The following is a 15,830-nucleotide window of genomic DNA, read 5'->3' on the forward strand; positions in this document are numbered from 1 at the left end:
AAGTGCCAGCATGATAGGTGTGAGCCACCACACCTGGCTTAATCTGTTTTTTGTGAGTTGATTTTTCAGCGAACTTTCTAAGGATGAAGAGGAAGTTTTCCCTTTGCCCTTATATTTTCATACAAATAAAATTATTCACAATTTGAACATTGTTAAAAGAAAAACTTCAGCTGAATTAAATTTAAAGGAGTTTAATTGAGCAATGAATGATTTGCGAATTGCACAGCCCCCAGAATCACAGCAGATTCAGAGACTCCAGGGATGCCTTGTGGTCAGAACAAATTTATAGACAAAAAAGGAAAGTGATGTACACAAATTGGAGGTGACGTACAGAAGCAGCTGAATTGGTTACAGCTTGGCATTTGCCTTATTTAAACATAGTTTGCACACTCAACAGCGATGAGTAGTTACAGGTGCTGGGATTGGCCAAGACTCAGCTATATTGTTGCAGGTGCATACTGCTAAGTTAGGTTTTCAATCTTGTCTACCTATTAAGGTAGGTTATGGTGTGTCCATAAGGACTCAAATATAGAATTAGAGTCCTGGTCAAGCATGGTGGCTCACGCCTGTAATCCCAGCACTTTGGGAGGCCGAGGTGGGTAGATCACCTGAGGTCAGGAGTTAGAGACCAGCCTGGCCAACATGGTGAAACCTGTCTCTACTAAAAATACAAAAATTAGCCAGATGTGGTGGCAGGTGCCTATAATCCCAGCTACTCGGGAGGCTGGGGCAGGAAAATTGCTTGAACCGGGGAGTTGGAGGTTGTAGTGAGCTGAGATCGCACCAGTGCACTCCAGCCTGGGTGAGAAGAGCAAAACTCTGTCTCAAAAAAAAAAGAAAAAAAGAAGTACAGAGTCCTTCTCAGGCCATGTTTACTTTGCTTTAACAATATAAAAATCAGTATCATATTTCACTGGTGTTATGTCTAAACTCACATATATAGAAATTGGTAATTTGAATTGCTTAATATTTCAAAAATATTGTAAACTGCCAGAAGCAATTGCTGCAACTACTTTACCAATTCTTCCTCCCTGATTTGAAACATGAAGGGAAGAAAACGGACACCCGGTACTGAGAAATACTTTATTATGCAAGAATATACTGCATTCCTGCTATTCGAAAGGAAGGACCTGAGAGGTAACTTGTCTTGTTTAGTACCCAGTTGCTGCTGCTCAATCCTCCCTGCACTTGGAAGTAGTGAGTCTCTGATTTTGCCAGTGACATAACCCACAATTTAACCCACGATACTCACCTCTCCAAAACTTAGCTGCTTTTGTATGTAGAAATGTTACAAAATAAATTTTAACACATTGAAAGCTAGTGTTTATCCATGTGGTCAAATTGACTTATTTTGTATAGACCTCAGAATAAAACTTGATCTCAGTCTCGAGGAACATCCTCTAAGGCCACAGACTATGTGCAAGTTGTGCCATGAGCAACCCTAGGGGTCACTATTCACAGGGTAGTACGTTTGACATTTTTAAATGATAATTTTCCAGCAGATGGCAGTAAATTGTCTGAAAGAAAGGTAACCGTTAAAAAGTTCTCACAAAGGTATTATATAGGCTACCAGCTATGTTGGATCATTCCTCTCCCCAGAGGTAATCTCTTATAAAAGTTTGAAGTTGTCCTTCTAGACCATATATTCACATAACATAAATATATGTACATAGAAAAATAGAAGTTTTATTATTTTAAAACTTTAGAGAGGCCAAGGCAGGAAGATCACGAGGCCAGGAGTTCGAGACCAGCAGGGCAATGTAGTGAGATGCCACCATCTCTACCAAAAAAAAAAAAAAAAAAAGAAACAAAATAAAATAATAGGTAAATATATAAATGAAAAAAAAAAGCTTTAAATATATAAACAGTAGTGGGGCAAAATAGGGTCTGGAGGCAGGGAACCTAAGGCCAATTCATGCTGACTTCCTAGAACTAAAAAGGAAAACCCCAACTTTCAACACCTAAGTATCAAAAGGACCAAAGGCAAACCCTTTGCAAACCACTCCTGCCCCCCACTTTCGGCCTGGCAGATGGAAAATGGAAAGTACCTCTGATTGGTTGCTTTGTGCAACCAATCAGATGTTTGCATAGGAGTGTAACTTTGTAATTTCACTTTAGCCTTTGATTGGTTGCTTTTTGCAACCAATCAGACTGATCGTTGGCCACTACTTTATTTGCATGACGTATCCACCAAATGGCCTATGGAAAACCTCTGGAGGGTATTTGGACCCCAGAAGATCCCGCAATCAGGGCCCTTGAGTCACTGCTCCAGCTACTCCTACCCTGTGAAGTGTACTTTCATTTCCAATAAATCTCTGCTTTCGTTGCTTAATTCTTTTCTTGCTTTGCTGTGCATTTTGTCCAATTCTCTGTTCAAAATGCCAAGAACCTGACAATTTGCAGTAAAGACCCTGCACCCTTAACAAGTAGCACACTATATTTTCTATCTCGCCTTTCTCAGTATGCCTTAAAGATCTTTCAATGTAACCATATGTAACCCTGGAACTATACAATCTGGTTCAACTTTGTCAACAATAAATGTAACAAAATGATGAGTTGTTTTTCAGCTCCTAAGGACCCCCAGGTTGCAAGTCACCTAACCTGAGTATGGCCAGAAGAATCAAGCAGGCCCAGGTCCTGACCTCAGAACCAGCTGGAATGAAAAAGCCAACCACAGGCAGAATCTAAGTGCTTGGACCATGCAACAGAGACCAGATTAAAAAGCAAGGGTTGCCCTGTTTGGTTGGAGTACGGACTTTTCTAAAAGCCGAGGACCCAACATCACCTCATTACATGATCTCATCAGACTACTGCTTCTTTGCATGAACCCAGTCAGGTCACACCTTATTTCATCTTCCTATATCCTCCATTGTTCCCCTTTGCCCATAAAACCTGCCCCAGACCCCAGCTTGAGAGAGAGATTTGAGAATTGACTCCTGTCTCCTTGCCAGTCAAGTTCTTTTCTCAAAAGTCAATGTCATATCGGCTTCTATGTGTGTTGAACAGCTAGCCCTTGCTAATTTTAAAATCCGATGTATAATATTCCACACTATGAATATACTATGGATTATTTAAACATTTCCGTATTGGTGAACATTTAACTTGCTTCCAGTTTTTTGCTGTTACTAACTATGCTGCAGTGTTCACCCTTGTACCTATCATCTCAGGCACATGTGTGAGGGTTTCTGTAGGAGAGATACTGAGGTAGTATTGCTGGGCCATAAGGCACATAGGAGTTTAGTTGTGATAGTGAGGTAGGAGGTGGGACTCAACTCTGGAGGAAGGACTTGGATACCAGACCAAATTGAGGACTAGCTTAAACAGGGCCAGGGTGGAAGCAGCTTTCCATAAGATATGCCCACCAGTGTGCCGTGTCAGTTTACCATTGCCATGGCAACACTCAGAAGTTACCATCCCTTTCCACAGCAATGACTCAATGACCTGGAAGTTACCATGCTTTTCCTAGAAATTTCTGCACCAACTCCCCCTTAATTTGCATGTAATTAAAAGCGGGTGTAACTGTGACCAATGAACTACCTCTGAACTGCTATTCTGGGCACACTGCCTATGGGGTAGCCCTGCTCCACAGCTGCAGTACCTCTGCTGCTGCTGTACACTGCTGCTTCAATAAAAGTTGCTGTTTAACACCACCAGCTCATCCTTCAATTCTTTCCTGGGTGAAGCCAAGAACCCTCCCAGGCTAAGCCCCAATTTTGGGGCTTGCCTGTCCTTTCAGTAGGACATTGCTAAATTGCTCTCTAAAACTGCTTTTCCAGGCTGGGTGCAGTGCCTCACATCTGTAATCCCAGCACTTCTGGAGGCTGAGGCAGGCAGATCACCTGAGGTCAAGTGTTCAAGACCAGCCTGGCCTACATGACGAATCCCTGTCTCTACTAAAAATACAAAAATTAACTGGGTGTGGTGGCCCATGCCTGTAATCCCAGCTACTTGGGCGGCTAAGGCAGGAGAATCGCTTGAACCTGCAAGGTGGAGGTTGCAGTGAGCTGAGATCACACCATTGCACTCCAGCCTGGGTGTCAGAGTGAGACTTTGTCTCAAAAATAAAATAATAATAAATAAATTTTAAAAATTGCTTTTCCAATTTATACTTTCATGAGCAAAGCATGAAACTATCTGTTGTCAATATGTGATATTCTCAATGCAAACATTTTTTGACTTGGCTGGGTGTGGTGGCTCATGCCTGTAATGCCAGTGCTTTGGGAGGCTGAAGTGGAAAGATTGCTTGAAGCCAGGGGTTTGAGACCAGCCCGGGCAACATAGTGAGACTCTATCTCTATAAAAAAATAAAAAATAAAAGGTAAAACAAATTTTTTGGGCTGGAGTCAGTGGCTCACACTGTAATCTTGGCATTTTGAGGCTGAAGTGAGCAGACTGCTTGAGCCCAGGAGTTTGAGATTAGCCTGGGCAACATGGTAAAACCCCATCTCTATGAAAAATCCAAAAAATTAGCCAGGTGTGGTGGGTGCATCTGTAGTTCCAGCTACCCAGGAGACACATGGGAGAGTCACCTGAACCTGGGAGGCTGAGGTTGCAGTGAGCCATCATCACACCACTGCACTACAGCCTGGGCAACAGAGACAGAGTGAGACCCTGTCTCAATTTTTTTTTTTTTTTTTTTTTTTTACTAAACTGTTGAGAAATGGATTCTCCTTTTATGTTTATTAGTTATTGGTATTTTCTCTTTTGTGAGTTGTCTATTTATATTGAAGGGGTTAAGAATATGACACCCCTGGCTGGGTGTGGTGGCTCATGGCTGTAATTAATCCAAGCACTTTGGGAGGTCAAGGCTGGAGGATCATTTGAACTCAGGAGTTCAAGACCAGCCAGGGCAACACATGGCAAGACCTTATCTCTACAAAAAAAAAAAAAAAAAAAAAAAAAAGGCCGGGTGCGGTGGCTCACGCCTTTAATCCCAGCACTTTGGGAGGCTGAGGCAGGACGATCACTTGAGATCAGGAGTTCAAGACTAGCCTGGCCAACATGGTGAAACCCTGTCTCTACTAAAAATACAAAAATTAGCCCAGCTACTCAGGAGGCTGAGGCAGGAGAATTGCTTGAACCTGGGAGGCAGAGGTTGCAGTGAGCTGAGATTGCGCCATTGCACTCCAGCCTGGGCAACAGATCAAGATTCTGTCTCAAAACAAAACAAAACAAAATTATCCGGGCATGGTGGTTTGTGCCTGTAGTCCCAGCAACTTGGGAGGCTAAGGTGGGAGGATCACTTGAGCTGGGGAGGTCAAGGTTGCAGTGAGCCATAATTGTGCCACTGCACTCTAATATGAGTGACAGAGAAAAAGACCCTGTCTCAAAGAAAAAGAAAAAAAAAAAGAAAGAAAAAAGAATGTGACCTTCATTCTGTTTCTTAAAAGCAGGAGATGAAATTCTCATGTGAGGCCGGGCGCGGTGGCTCAAGCCTGTAATCCCAGCACTTTGGGAGGCCGAGACGGGCGGATCACGACGTCAGGAGATCGAGACCATCCTGGCTAACACGGTGAAACCCCGTCTCTACTAAAAATACAAAAAACTAGCCGGGCGAAGTGGCGGGCGCCTGTAGTCCCAGCTACTTGGGAGGCTGAGGCAGGAGAATGGCGTGAACCCGGGAGGCGGAGCTTGCAGTGAGCTGAGATCCGGCCACTGCACTCCAGCCTGGGCGACAGAGCATGACTCCGTCTCAAAAAAAAAAAAAAAAAAAAAAAAAAACATAGAAATTCTCATGTGAAAGATGCAGTATTTTTTTGGGAGGCTGAGGTGAGAGGGTCGTTTGAGTCCAGCCTGGGGAACACAGCAAGATCTTGTCTCTAAACAAACAAACAAACAAACAACCAAACAAACCCCCCCAAAATCCCCACAACATTCTTTTTTTTTTTGTTTTTTGAGACAGAGTCTTCCTCTGTCGCCCAGGCTGGAGTGCAGTGGCGTGATCTTGGCTCACTGCAAGCTCTGCATCCTGGGTTCACACCATTCTCCTGCCTCAGCCTCTCAAGTATCTGAGTCTACAGGCACCCGCCACCACACCCGGCTAATTTGTTTGTATTTTTAGTAGAGACGGGGTTTCACCATGTTAGCCAGGATGGTCTTGATCTCCTGACCTCGTGATCCGCCCACTTCGGCCTCCCGAAGTGCTGGGACCACAGGCGTGAGCCACTGTGCCTGGCCACGCCCACAGCATTCTAATCAAGGATGGAAAGTTGAGACTGAGAAACTTCTGTACAGACCTTGTTAAAATAACTCTAAATGCTTCTGGGTCTTCATTTCCTTATGGGGGCTCCCACATCATTTAAAACTTGTATTAAATAAACTTGCATGCTTTTCTCCTGTTAATCTGTCTTATGTGAATGTAATGCTCCAGCCCAGGCTAAAAGAGGACAGAGGTGGAGTTTTGCTGCCCCTACAATACCTTCAGTGCTTGTCTCTTTGTGTATGTAGATATATATATTTATGTATATAAATAAAAATATTTATAAATATTTATTCACTATACTCTATTTTCTATATAAATACATAGAAAAATACATATCTTATAAATATATTTGTATATCTTATAAATATATACAAATATATTTATATATAGCATATATAGAGAAATATATATAGTATATATAAATATATATATAGTTGTGTGTGTGTGTGTGTGTGTGTGTATATATATATATTTTTGACAGGGTTTTACTCTGTCACCCAGGCTGGAGTGCAGTGGCATGATCACAGCTCACTGCAGCCTCTGCCTCCTGGGTTCAAGCAATCCTCTCAACTCAGCCTCCTGAGAAGCTAGGACCACAGGTGTGCACCACTGTGCTTGGCTATTTTTTTTTTAATTTATTTTTTGCAGAGATAAGGTCTTACTATGTTGCTCAAGCTAGTCTTGCATTCCTGGGTTCAGGCCTCCAGCCTTGGCCTCCCAAAGTGCTGGGATTACAGGCATGAGCCACCACGCCTGGCCTGTTTATATACTGTTGAATGCACTCTACATAATATTTGAATGGTTCAAAAGGATATAGATTAAAAAGCAATCTTCCTCTCATGTTTGCCCCCACCTCATTATTTCTCCTCACCAAAGTTTATCCTTTCAGAGGAATTTCATACATATACATAGGTTGGTTGTTAGAAAAAATTGAGTCCTGTCCTTGTCCATTCACAGAAAATTGTATAAATGAGTATAAGCATACTTTCTTCTGCAAAAGTTGTCATAATGAGATTTGGATATTATGCGACTATTTATTTAGGAAAGATGAGATGTGCACTAAAACCAACAACATCAAAATCATGTTTATGAAGCTCTTTCCTACTCCGTTGCAGTCCTGGACTTAGTAATTTATATTAGTAATTTATATCTATTATTTCCTAATGATAACCCTGTTGGATAGGTACTATTTCACAGATGAGAAAACTGAGGCTTAGAGACATGAAGTAACTTGCCTAAAGAATTTGGGGATTAGAAGGAAGCTTTTCGGCACTGGAGCCTGAGCCTTAACCACTGTACTCTGTTACCTCCACATGGTTATAGACTATAATGCACCCAATATCCAGAACTAGTACCACGTGTACAGGTACTAAAGGCTACATAGCACATGCAGAGCACTAAAGAAAACCAAACCCGCCCAAAACAAAAAACCCCAGCTCCTCCATGCAAGAAGATGGCTTCTCTACTGGTTTCTTGTTCTTTGATTGAGGGTTGGTGCCAATTATACCATACTGCCATTTATATCAAAGGCTTAGAAATTGGATGATTGGGAATGGGTTTATGTTTGATATGCTCAGTAATAGCTAAAGGTTTGTTTCATTTTTGTCAGTTTTAATCAACCAATTTATTTTTAGTTTATAATAATAAAATAAAATTCACCATTGAAACGAATGCTTTTAAAATGAAGCTTTTTTTTTTCTTTTCTTTTTCTTTCCTTTTTTTTTTTTTTTTTGGAGACGGAGTTGCACTCCGTCATCCAGGCTGGAATGCAGTGACTGATCTCAGCTCACTGCAACCTCTGCCTCGCGGGTTCAAGTGAGTCTCTTGCCTCAGCTGCCCCAGTAGCAGGGACTACAGGTGTGCACCACCACACCTGGCTAATTTTTGTATTTTTTAGTAAAGATGGGGTTTCACCATGTTGGCCAGGCTGGTCTTGAACTCCTGACCTCAAGTGATCTGCCCGCCTCAGCCTCCCAAAGTGCTGGGATTATGGGCATGAGCCACCGTGTCAGGCCTTAAAATGTAGCTTTTGATAATGCAAGAGCTTTTTTGTTTTCGTTTTCTCTTTCCCAGGAATGAAGTTACTTTGATAGAGCAGAATGAGCAAGATATCACTGCAGAGCATCCCTTGGTGGTTCTGGGGAATACTGGGCAAGGTGCCTACCTCTGCTTGGGTGTGTGCTCCTGTCAGTTATGTAAAGCCATATGAACATATAGCAAGTCACGTGGTGATAATTTCCATTATAGACACTTTAGCATTTACAGTAAGGATTGGTCTTCTTACTTGCAACTTCTGTAAGTGATAAAATGTGAGGATGTGAGATGCCCTTCGTACTTCAACTTTGAAACAAAAATTTCAACTACTCCTTTTTCAAATGTCTGAATTGTTTCCATTTGCAAATATTTTTCTGAGTAGATTGGAATCTTGTTAATATTGAGCAATCAAATAGAGGGGAAAAATGGGATGTTGACACTGATAGGAGATTCTAACGATCTTTCACAAATCCCTAATTTCAAATCTTGGTGTTCAGCGAAACAGCTTCCGATGGTCATTGATTTCTCTATAATTAGCAAATGCTACAAAATTGAATTCATCAAATAAATGTATAGTAATGGAATTGTGTTTTTCTTTGTTTTATAAGTGGAGTTCATTTGAAAAAAGGGTTCGATTGCTAAAGGCGTTTGAAAAACCAGTAAATTGGATCGCTGTAGAGAGGCTACTGTAGGATTCTAAGAGTTGAGAGAGTCGAACACAGAAGGTGAGTTCCACCATGATCTGGCCAAGATGAAATGTATGGATCTTGGACCTGAGTAGATCAAAGGAAGGGATTGGGTCAAAGGAAGTGCCAAAGTTAGCACGTTTGGGGTGTTAACTGGGAGAAGAGTAGTCCACTAACAAGAATAAGGAGGTGGGTGGATGGATGAGAAGTTAAACCCCTTCGTCTTACAAACAGGTAAGGTCGCTCAAAACGTTTTTCTAGTCTTTTTTGGAGAGGCATGCATAGGTTAAATATTTTGAAAAACTGTATAAGATCGATATTTAAGAGTGGTTATGTTATTCACCATTAATCTATATTTCATTGTTTTGAAAAAACAGTAATTATGATCACAATATCAGAAATCAAAATCCAAATTGTCATTTGTTTAAATTTTTTCTCATATCCCATTATTAGTTGTTTGATGAAAGATAAAAACCATCTTCCCTACATCGCAAATATTTCCTGTGGCAGTGTTTCCCAAGAAGGCAGAACCATTCATGTAAATGTAAAGTGTTTTTGAATACAATGTTATGTATATTATCAGTCAATTATAATTTCTTAACCTCAAGTCCAGGCAACTTCCATTTTCGCTCTGTGGATTTTGCAATTTTCCTAAGAGATGGTGGAAGGACGGGGGTGGAGGTGGCTTTCCTTACTGAGTGTAACTAAGTGCACTTAGCTTGGAGACAGGAGAGATTGGAGAAGAGGATCAAGTTATAATAACAGCTAAAATTTACTGAACACTTACTGTTTACCCGGCACAAGAGCTTTACCTGGGTTATTTCATTTAAACTCCACAACAGCCCTATGAAGCTGGTGTAGTAGTACATCTACCACAAATACAAGAAAGTAAAGTTTCCCAAATGCTCCCATTACAGCCCTAAATACAAAGAACTGAGAAGATATTCCATGAGACACAGAATAAAATATCTTTCCCCAGCATAAGGACATTATACCAAGAGAGGCAGAAATGGTTATAATTGTTTTTTTGTTTTTGTTTTTGAGATGGAGTCTCACTCTGTTGCCCAGGCTGGAGTGCAGTGGTATGATCTCGGCTCATTGAAAACTCCCCCCTCTATGTTCAAGCAATTCTCCTGCCTCAGCCTCCCAAGCAGCTGGGATTACAGGTATGTGCCACCACGCCTGGCTAATTTTTTGTATTTTTAGTAGAGATGGGTTTTCACCATGTTGGCCAGGTTGGTCTCAGAACTCCTGACCTCAGGCGATCTGTCCGCCTTGGCCTCCCAAAGTGCTGGGATTATAGGCGTGAGCCACCACGCCTGGCCTGGTCATAATTGTTTATGTGTTTTTGTGTGTGTGTGTGTGTGTGCCTCCAAGAGTAGTTCTTGTGCACAGAAAATATTGCTTTGATGCTATTTTTAGAATATTTGATTTGTTAAAGTTACAAGTTTAAGAGTATAATTATTCCTTAGTTTTTAAAGTTTTCCTAACTGTGTGGAAAAAGTTTTTCCTCTGCTCTCACTCCACAGTCAACATGGAAGGCTTCTGTGACCAAAGGTGTGGAGGTTTCTCCCCACACACCAAGCAACCAGTTAATTCTGCAGCCGTCACCAGCTGGGTGTTCTCTACTACAGTTCAATTCCTCTTTTTTTTTTTTTTTTTTGTTTTGAGATGGAGTCTCACTGTGGCCCAGGCTGGAGTGCAGTGGCGCAATCTTGGCTCATTGCCACCTCCACCTCCCGAGTAGCTGGGATTACAGGCGTGGGCCACCACACCCAACTAAGTTTTATATTTTTAGTAGAGATGGGGTTTCACCATGTTGGCCAAATTGATCTCGAACTACTGACCTCAAGTGATCCAACCTCCTCGGCCTCCCAAAGTGCTGGGATCACAGGCATGAGCCACAGCGCCCCGCCCCAGTTCAATTCTGACACCACCTACCTGGAGACAGTGTCAGATCCAACAGGTTGAGGGCTCAGTCCCACAAGATTGCCTCATCCCACTTCTGATGACAATTGCAAGCTCCGCCCAGGCTGTTTTACCTGTGTTTCTGACTGATCGGCTATAAATTGGGGATCCCATGACCCCCTCCTTCAGTTCAAATAATTTACTAGAGTGGCTCGCAGAACTGTGGGAAACACATACATTTATCAGAAAGATGGTGCGAAGGATACAGATGAAGTGATGCATAGAGCGAGGCATGGGGGAAGGGGCATGAAGCTTCCATGCCCCTCTCAGGTGGATCACCCTCCATACACCTGCACATGTTCAGCTATCCCGAAGCTCTCTGAACCCTGTCCTCTTGTGTGTTTATGGAGGCTTCATTTTGTAGGCATGATTGATTAAACCGTTGCTCATTGGTGATCGACTCAATGTTAAGCTGTTCCCCACCCCACAGAAATTGGGGAATGGGGCTGGAAGTACCGATCCTCTAATCAGGGTGTGGTCTTTCCAGTGACCAGCCCCTTCCTGAAGCTACTTAGGGGCTGCCAGCCACCAGTCAACTCACTAGCATACAAAAAAAATCACTTTGGAGATTCTAAGGATTTTAAGAGTTTTATACTAGGAAATGAGGATGATGGCCAAATATATATTTTATAATATCACACTTAATCTTATTCCATTTATAACTCTAGCAAACTTTAACAACCAAAAAGGCATTTGATTAATGTTTGATCCCATTAACTTAATTACCTCTAAATATTTTAAACTTCATTCGTGAATTTAATATATTTGTTTCCCTTGTAAAGGTCTTTAATTGTGTGATTAACAAGTAACTCAGCATCTAATAAATTAAATTTATAAATGTGGTAAATCTTAAATTGTAGTGAGTGTTCCAATACTGTTTATTAAGTTAATAAGACCATCTTCAACTCATTCGTATCCAGCTATTAAATTACACATTTTAAAACTTAACGTACAAGGCAAATGGTTACTTCAGTAGGCCAAGTTCTCTTACACATTAACATGTACATAGAATTCCAAATATGCCCAGATTCCTTAAAACAAAACATTAATATTACAGGCTTGAATCTTTTACACGTCTCATACTCAATTTTCAGTCTTCCGAGGGTTAAAATGCTCATCTATTAAGAATTTTGATGTTTGTTTTTAAAAGCAATGTTTATGGTGATCTTTTCAGTAGGCGGACTTCCTTCCTTCCTTCCTTCCTTCCTCCCTCCCTCCCTTTCTTTTTCTTTCTTTCTTTCTTTCTCTTTCTTCCTTTCTTTCCTCCTTTCTTTCTTCCTTTCTTCCTTTCTTTCCCTCCCTTCCTCCCTCCCTCCCTCCCTCCCTCCCTCCCTCCCTTCTTTCTTTCTTTCTTTCTTTCTTTCTTTCTTTCTTTCTTTCTTCTCTTCTCTCTTCTCTCTCTCTCTCTCTCTCTCTCTCTCTCTCTCTCTCTCTCTCTCTCTCTCTCTCTCTCTCTCTCTCTCTCTCTCTCTCTTTCTTTCTTTCTTTCTTTCTTTCTTTCTTTCTTTCTTTCTTTCTTTCTTTCTTTCTTTCTTTCTTCTTTCTCGGAGTCTCGCTCTGTCACCCAGGCTGGAGTGCAGTGGCGCGATCTGGGCTCACTGCAAGCTCCACCACCTGGGTTCACGCCATTCTCCTGCCTCAGCCTCCTGAGTAGCTGGGACTACAGGTGCCTGCCACCACTCCCGGCTAATTTTTTTTTTGTATTCTTAGTAGAGACGGGGTTTCACCGTGTTAGCCGGGATGGTCTCGATCTCTTGACGTCGTGATCCGCCCGCCTCCGCCTCCCAAAGTGCCGGGATTACAGGCACGAGCCACCGTGTCCGGCCAGCAAGCTTTCTTAACCACTGTAGGGTCTCAGTTTTTTTTTTTTTTTTTTTTTTTTTTTTTTTTTTTTTTTTTTTGAGACAGAGTCTCGCTCTGCCGCCCAGGCTGGAGTGCAGTGGCGTGATCTTGGCTCACTGCAAGCTCCGCCTCCCGGGTTCACGCCATTCTCCTGCCTCAACCTCCCGAGTAGCTGGGACTACAGGCGCCCGCCACCTCGCCCGGCTAGTTTTTTTGTATTTTTTAGTAGAGACGGGGTTTCACTGTGTCAGCCAGGATGGTCTCGATCTCCTGACCTCGTGATCCGCCCGTCTCGGCCTCCCAAAGTGCTGGGATTACAGGCTTGAGCCACCGCGCCCGGCCGGGTCTCAGTTTTTACCCAACCTCACTGATGGTATAACAAAAATGCCACAACCTAAAAAAAGTGACCATCACTTAAGTTTCCTGGATTCAGGTTGCAATTTACCATTCTTAATAGGGTCATCATTCTAACAGATATTCAAATGACTGTCAGTAGACTCTCCAAGGGTTCGTTGCTGCTTTGTCTACAGCTGTAAAGTCATGCTCTTGACAATAAGTTCAGAAAGATTTTAATTTTACAGAATCTCTTAGGATCTTAGATACATGCTGCATTTTGTTTTCTACTCAATGCTTTTCTTTGTGGAGCATAGGGACAAGAATATAAAAAATACACTTTAATTTGATTTTCTTTCTTTTTTTTTGAGACAGAATCTCACTCTGTCGCCCAGGCTGAAGTGCAATGGCATGATCTCCGCTCACTGCAGCCTCCGCCTCCCGGATTCAAGCGATTCTCCTGCCTCAGCCTCCCGAGTAGCTGGGATTACAGGCGCGTGCCACCACGCCCAGCTCGGTTTTTCTATTTTTAGTAGAGATGGCGTTTCACCATGTTAGCCAGGATAGTCTCGATCTCCTGACCTTGTTATCCACCCGCCTTGGCCTCCCAGAGTGCTGGGATTACAGGCGTGAGCCACCGCACGGGCCTAATTTGATTTTCAAAAGTGATCATGGTTGCATTCACTTGTGTGTCATCACTTGGGTGCAATTTTAGGAAATTAAATACCAATGACTGAGGGTTCAGCAATACAGCTTCAAGATCCAAGATGTTAAGACACAACATTGCATATTTATACATTTTGTTAGGGAGTTAATGTAGGTGTGGTGAACAGATGCATTTTCAGGTGGGCCTGGAATGGTCCCTGGAGGATGATCAGCGACAAACTGTGTCTAATGGGAAAATTCATGCTTGGAAAATGAAATATTAGGCTACGTGTATTATTCTGTGTCATTCAGTCACTTATTAGCAGTTTAAGTGATGGCTGCGGTTTCCCATGCAAACAGGTGTGGGGACCCAGCCTCAGGTGCCATTTGGGAAATGCTTTCCTCAGTCAGGTCCCTTGGCAGATCTCATTAGCTTTCCCCCCAAATGTTTTATTAAAAGACATTTCAAACAGACAAAAATTGAAGTAATTTTATATAAACACCCATAAGCCCACCACCTAGATGCTACGAACATTCTGCCATTCTTGTTTATCACGTTATTGATCCGTTCCCCTCAACATTGGCAATCCTCCCCATAACTGTGGGGTGGGGATTAGGAAGCTTAAGGTGACTCAGGTGGCGAATTCCGAAGGGTGCTGCTGGATCACCTCCAGCCTCAGCTTCCCGGCTAATGGGGGCATTTCCTCCCTAACTCAATATCAGGAAGCAGGAGGCTAGCTCGACAGGGCGGGGGCGCACCTGGGCTGGGCTGCGCTGGGGCGGCGGAAGCACTAGGCGCGGCGGCCACAGGCGGACTGCTGGCGCCGAGCGCGGGCGCGGGGCCGCTACGTGCGCGGGGAGCGCGGGGCTGCGCTCGTGTGCGCTCCTGGGCGCTCGCCGCCGCTGCCGCCGCTGCCGCCGCCGCGCGCCTTTGAGTCAGCAAACTCCGCTGCCCGCGAGCCCGGCCCGGCCCTGGTCTGCTCTGCCCGGAGGAGCCGCCCGTAAGTGACAAGAGACCCGCTGACGGGCCTCCCCTACGCCGCCCTTGTGGGGACGGCGGCCCTTCTTTCCAGAGGCGCGGGCCCTTCCCGCTGCGCCCAGGTGCCCGCACCCTTGCGGGTTGGAAAGAGGTTTGGGTCCCTTGGGCTTGGAGTGGAGGCGCCGCCTCCTTTTCTGCCGAGGTGTGCCGGGTGCCAGGCAGGGAGAAATGATCAACTGGCTTGGCAGAGTGGGGAGATGGAGCGTGTGGATCCAGGGATTCCTGGCTAAAAAGACACCCCGGGGAGAGGGTGGGGCAGAGGTGGATTCTAGATTACGGAAGAAGTGCTGTGGCACCTTACACTAGGCTGGATAGAAGGGGGTGGGGAGGTTTTTTTTTTTTTTTTTTTTTTTTTTTTTTAATTCATGAACGGGTAGCTTTGAGTTGAGGAATTGGGAGGAGTAGGCAGGTTTATTCGTGGGATTGTGGGATTGAGGGAGAAGGCCCGAGGGAAAACCCATATTATTGACTGATTATCAGATTTGGTGACCAGGAAAGCTACAGCCTGTTTTTCAGTTCCGATGCATCATACTTTTCTCAAATTACACGGATAATTGAGGGGGATCGTCATGAAATGGGGAGCAATATGTCCTGCTGAAAGGAAGGGCTTCTATCTCTGCAAGACACGTTAAAAATGATGGTATCAGAAAATTAGAACGGGGAGGAGGCTTGCACATGATCTCCATCAAACCTTTCATTTTACAGACAGGGAGGCTAAGGCCGAGGGAGGCCGAGTGTTGTGACCGGGATCATTCAGCCAGATGGGAGCAGAACCAGGCCTACAACCTGGCGGGCTTCTGACTTCCACCCCGGAGACGTCCACCTCTGGGGCCTGGGAACTGGTTTTGGATTGCATAAACTGCCCCTCCTCTCCCGGGAGGGGGCTGGGCTGGAGGCTGAGGCCTTCACCGGGAAGAAGCAGGGACTGCTTTGATAGTTGACTAGCTTCTGCAGGGGCTTCTCAGTGAGAGAATGGAGGTGAGGTCAGGGACTCCTGCCTTGCCTCTGCCATCACTTCGCAGTGATGCCTGTTCCTAAGGTAGGTACATAGCTGGACCTTCATTATTCTTAATATTATTTA

The 15,830-nt window shown here is 43.7% G+C and overlaps 1 protein-coding gene across 1 annotated transcript in view; it reads left to right on the forward strand.

The window, feature by feature from the left end:
• Window positions 1–15,830, forward strand: part of SNX10 (sorting nexin 10) — a 197,447-nt gene that overhangs the window by 98,227 nt on the left and 83,390 nt on the right. Inside the window, exon 2 of the mRNA XM_050785465.1 lies at window positions 14,625–14,711. The gene's annotated coding sequence lies outside the window, so the exon portion shown is untranslated. The remainder of the gene's footprint in view (window positions 1–14,624; window positions 14,712–15,830) is intronic.

This window comes from Macaca thibetana, chromosome 3 (assembly GCF_024542745.1).
Source record: "Macaca thibetana thibetana isolate TM-01 chromosome 3, ASM2454274v1, whole genome shotgun sequence".
Taxonomy (NCBI): domain Eukaryota; kingdom Metazoa; phylum Chordata; class Mammalia; order Primates; family Cercopithecidae; genus Macaca; species Macaca thibetana.